Consider the following 6,336-nt stretch of genomic DNA (forward strand, 5'->3'; position numbering starts at 1 on the left):
AGAAGCGACACTTACAGTTTATTGTTGGTAGAGTGTCGAGGAAGTTGGCATATTATATATATAAAAATGGAAGTTACTAAATAAGGTTGGAAGAGTGACTTTGGTTATATATATGTTGTCACTTGGACTTTGTGAAAAGCACTTGTTAAAGAAAGTCCTTTGAAAATTATTCCTAAGTCAGGGCCTGAAAATTGGCCACATTAAAGGTTTAGCTCCACGCCATCAATACTCAACCTATCCTAGAAATAGATAGCACGCATAGTCCATCTTAGATTCTACAGATCTTGCAAGCACCTCGTTCTTTAAGAGAATAGTCTGAGTCGATGCTTATTGCTCGGCCTAGGACTAACAATTCAGGAAGTTAAGGTGTGGGTTTTATGCACCTACGGGATGCAAACCCTATGCCCTCTAGTCTCCAAAGGAAATATCCTGAGTTTTTTACTCCACTCATGGAGGTCGACAAACCAAGCAATCAGACAAGTAATCAAACCACGCAATCTAGCATATCATACATATTCCCCAAGCTCTGGTGATTCAAAACCAAAGCTTTGATACCACAATGTAACACCCTGATTTCTCGAGGGTTAAAATCATAATATCAACAAATAAATACAGACATTTAATGACAGCGGTAATTTCGAACAAATTAAAAATTTCCATTAATAAAAGCCAAAATGACAATTGCACAAAACATAAGTTGAAAGTAAGGAAACTATTATCATCCCTCCCGAGTCGACGTGCATGAAAACTTCAAGGATGATAATGACCTTAGAACTAAGACGAATAAAGATAGTACAAGAGTACAAATTCAACCTCCAAATGACTAACTTAAAGGTTTAAGACACCCAATGGGTCCTACAACTAACGACTATCCAAACAAGAAGTGTATCTTCTCGTCCCTCGAAAGCATCTCCTATCGTCTCCAATGACACTTTCTAATGAGGTATATCACAAACACGACTTCAACGACATAGAACTCCATCTAATGACGTTAAGTGCCCAGACAACAAGTAGTACAAACAAGCAAGGGTCAACTCAACAATCAAGACTCCAATCATAAGCATGTTATAAATAATCAAACACGAAGGGATTACTCATATTGTCATGTTATCACATTCAATATTAATTATCAAATTCAAAGGTCAAGTATCTTCTAGAGTTAGTATAGGTATGAGTGCACAGTTAAGGTTCATCTCCTTAACAAACAAATAATACGAATAGTTGTAGGGGCAACAACAAAAGGGAAATCAATCTTTTGATTAAACTTGTAAGACCATTTTCTTGATACACCGAAAAGATAAATTGCACCCGCTAGTAATCGATCATTGGACCTCCCCCTACCCAACCCATATGTCCCCAGCTCCTACTGCTTGAGTTATCCTACAGGGACAAACCTGTAAGACCTTATATTTTAGTAGTTAATCAGAATGTTTACCTGTGTGTTGTGCTGACTTGTTTGGTTGACTTTGACTCATGGTTGTCTTGAGTGTTATTTTGATTCTAAAATAATAATGCATGATCACATTATTATTACATTAATATATTTTGATAAATGGAGATAATTAGTATTATTTTGTAATTTTGGGAAGAAAATTAATTATTTGAATTATTTTGGGTTTTAGTTATTACATATGTTTTTCCTTATTTTAGAGAGAGAGAAAAAATAAGATAAAATTAGTTTTTAGTTAAAATAATTTAAAATCCGAAAATATTATTTGAAAAAGTGATTCAAAGGTTATTTTTAACCTTAGAATATTTTTTTAAATTTTTAGAATTTATTATGAGATATCAGTTTTAAATTTAGTCTGTGTGTAGATAATGTTGTAAAATTAGGAGATAAAGGTGGAAAACTAGAGGAGGGTTAAATTTTAAATCAAATCAAGAGATAATAGTTGAAGATATTCTCCAAATATAATTATATAATTATTTTAATTATTTTGATATTTTTTGTGAGAAAATAGGATTATCTCTTATTTTAATTAAGAGATAAGATATAGGTAAATTGGTTTTTAATTAAAATAAACTTAATTCTGATTTAAGTCCCTCTACTTATACTTATTGGGTTACTAATGTGATCGTTGGTTGATAAATTGGGGCGTTATATTTGTGGTATTAGAGTTTTGGTTGAGATAACTAGAACTTTTGGGCAAACTTGTTTGCCTAAGATGTTTGAACTTTGAGATCGATTAATAGGGTGTCAATTAAAGGAAGAGCGTGTTGATTGGTTGCTATAATGTGTTTGTGTTTGAAGATTGTTTGTAGGTGAAAACCTGATAGTAGCTAGTAAAGATTATATAGTAGTGGTTATATAGTTGATACCATGTATATATATAGTTTATATACAATAGTTTTAACTACATTTTATACACACATGTTGGATGAGACCATAGACATGGATTTGTTGTCCCGCCGTCATGTTATCTTGGATTGCACTAATAAGATAGTCATCTTCCCCAATGCTAGACTCGTATAGTTCTTAAACTCCTACTTTTTGAAACTCTCTTTGAAGAATGGAGCTTTGAAACCCCTTTGGCTACGACCGTGGTAGAGACGAAGGAGAATGACGTACAAGGGTAGTGATGAATTGATGGCTTGATGCATTTACCAAAGATTTATGACTTAATGGACTAGTTACGAGGAGCCGCTGATACTGAGGAACCGACCTAGGAAGAGCATAACGACGTCAAAGGCCTTGTTATCGTTTAGTCGTTTAGTTAACCTAATATAGCTTTTCGTTCGAATTCAAATGGGTTGTACTCATTTTATTTTGTGTCATAGTAGTTGTCACTTTCGCATTTTAGTTATGGAAGTCGTAACCTTTTTAACCATACCCCCATTAATAAATTCCTTGTCTCTCACTTGAGTGTTGTGATAGTATTATGGTTACGTTGTTCGGTGTTTTTAGAGGTTTATTAATGAAGGGAGACATTGTTGAGACGATGTCCTTCCTGATTGTCGTTATTGTGTGGTCAGCGGTGCTGCATGCCGATATGATGGTAGAAGGAACCATCAGGCCGACAAGATGGTGGATGGTACCATCAGTTAAACATGGATGGTTGATGGATCCATCGGTTAAACATGGATGGTGGATGGAACCACTGGTCAGATCAAGATGGTAGATGGAACCATCAGAAAAACATAATTGGTGGATGGAACCAATGATCAGATAATGTGGTGGATGAAGCCATCAATCGAGCACGGTGGTGGATGAAACCATCAAACAAATCAGATAGTGGAAGGAACCATCGAGCATATTATTGGTGGAAAGAATCAATATAAGGAACCATCAGAGGCGTTACAAAACTCAAACACAAATATATCCAACCCCCTAAACGATCAAATCAAGCATGATTTAAGATTCATCCCCTTAACCGATCAAGATGCAAGTTCCAGAGAGTTAGTCTAAGATCCAATATCTTAATATCTCAATATTCCAAAATTCAAATAAGTTTATTAACATAGCCTATCATATCAATATATCAACATCTCATACCTCAACAATAATTGCAACATCAATAAAATATGTGATCAATCAAAGTAGTACAACAATCCACATCAACAAGATAACAAATATTAATGTTATCAACCACAAGTATTAATAGTACTAGGCATGCAAGAAAGCATAAAGACCTCTAAGATCGAGCGCCCTTACCTTAGCCTATTAGGGTTTCCAAATCCAAACTACTCCTAGCAAGTTCCACAGTAGGTGACCCTTCAAATATATAGTCACACTAGAGATTAAACTATACACCTTCCTCAAATAAAAACTTAGTCTACAATATCAATGTGTTCAAAACCCCCATTCGAAAATCCAATTATAAGGCTATGTAATTATTCAAGATAAGATATTTTATACAGTATAACAATTTTATACATACTCAATTATAGTCAAATATGTTAAAATAAACATTTATTAAACTTAACAAGTCTAATAATTTCCTTTCATCTCTTTAATTAAATTAAAGCATGTCAATTTATCATATAAGGTTTATAACCTAGGGGATGTATCGTATGAGAAATGTAATCTTATGTGAGAAAATAAGAATAAATCATGATCGTTAGATCTAATCATGAATGGTTAAGATTAAAACAGTTTAATTCTCACATGACCACTTAAATGTTATGTGACTTTTTAAAAATGTCTCATAATTTCATGTTTTAATCTTGACTATTCATGATTAGATCTAACGGTCATGATTTATTCTTATTTTCTCATATAAGAACACATTTCTCATATGATACATCCTATATATTATAACCTATATATATATATATATATATCCTATCAATAACTCATAAATTTTGTGACTCATGTATAAGGTGAGAATTTAATTTCATTTTTTCACTCAACAATTATTTAAGAAAAATAAACTCATTTTCTCTTCAATTATCTATATTAAAATCTAATCTTTATCAAAAATAATAATTAAATAATCAAATTATCTTTGTCAAATTTAAATTTTAAATTTCTCATCTTAATTAAGAAAAATATATAGTTATTAACATGCATATCTTTATTTCTATAACCAACCGTATCATTAAATTCAAAAATCACTTCTTAATATAGGAAAACGATAAATCATCACAAATCTCTTAATTTCAGAAGAAATAAACCTAATAAACATGCAAATCTTCTACATTACTTATCCAATTAAAGAAACAAATTTTTCTTCCCCTTCTAACCCTAATTTTGGCATAGCATAACAAGTAAGAAGTAGTTTTCTTTTCTTTTTAAAGATCTAAGCATAGTAAAACCTCTAAACCCAAGATTAAAATTTTAGGAAGGTTTAAGAAAATACCTATTTGAGTACTCCAATCCAACAAATAAGCAAAGAGGGCTCAAATCCTCAAGGTCTTCAAGAGAAAGAAGTTTGAATCTACCCCAATTGAGAGAGAGAGAGAGAGAGAGAGAGAGAGAGAGAGAGAGAGAGAGAGAGAGAGAGAGAGAGAGAGAGAGAGAGAGAGAGAGAGAGAGAGAGAGAGAGAGAGAGAGAGAGAGAGAGAGAGAGAGAGAGAGATGTAGTGAATGAAAAACCTTCACCCCAAGAAGCCTATTTATAGTAAAAGATGGGCCTAGGGTTTCCTCCTCCCCAAGTAACCCAATTTTTTTTTTTAATTTGCTAAATAAAAATAAATTATCTTCTCCTTATTAGATGACAATTGTGGCCCCCTCTCTGGCTCAAACCCTAGTCTAGGTTCATTATTCTATAATATTTTATTTAATTACTAAAATTAAATAATAAATTCTAAATCGAATTAAAAAATATTAAATCATAAAAGTCAAGGAATATTCAAAGATGCTATGTAATTTTATTTTAATTTAAATAAAAACTGAATTATTAAAATAAAACTATATTTTCCTCAAAATCTAAAATTATTATCTCCTAATAAATAAATAACAAATATTTTATTATATTAATATATATATATATATATTACTTTTCCTCAACTTAACTGTCCCAATTAAATTAAATTTCAAATAAAACCCCCAATCTATACTATGTAACACAAAATGCATACATATACTTATATTTTTATTTTCTCCTCCTCCAATACAAATAATAATCATCTATCAAACATCAAGCTTCATAAAAAAAAATTCATTCAAGGAAATAGTATATGCCTCACGCATATATCAACAAAAATAAGGAAAATAATATTTCCTCCAACAACCAACAATTACTCAAAAAAACACCAATAATCTTCAATCCACAAATATCAAACAATTCACTCAATAACAACAATAATAATAATATACTAATTATTTATTATACGTCAAATTACTTAAATACCCTCATTCCTTTTTTCAGGGCCTTACATAAATGATAAATCGTTGTTGCTCTTCTATCTCTTTTAGATCCTTTGAGTAACTTTCGTGGCCCTTTCTAGTTACTCTAGTTGCAGCTTTACTATCGATCAATAACTCCAAAGTACTAAACCAGAGAATATCTTGAAATATTAAGGCTTCTTGATTTCAATATCTTACTACCTCCATTTATGATAAAATTTATTTCGATACTTTTCAACATTTCTTTTTATTTGTTTTATAAGTTGGTTAATACACTCTCCATACATCACTATTTGCTTTTGAATATCAACATTACCTCATAAACAGTTCAACCATTAATTCTTAAGGCAAGTTGAAAAGCAACATATGATTCTTCTGGGTCTTGGACCTCTAATGCTCCATAAGAGCACACTGCCCCACATGAACATGTATCAACTCATGATCCACGGAACATCTTGGACTAAACATAAAATCTAGCAACGAGGTGTAGATTTTGAGAAAAGTGAGATTCATTCATTTGAAACAATCCTTATATTGATTTTATCGAA

Source organism: Lotus japonicus, chromosome 5 (assembly GCF_012489685.1).
Source record: "Lotus japonicus ecotype B-129 chromosome 5, LjGifu_v1.2".
Lineage (NCBI taxonomy): Eukaryota > Viridiplantae > Streptophyta > Magnoliopsida > Fabales > Fabaceae > Lotus > Lotus japonicus.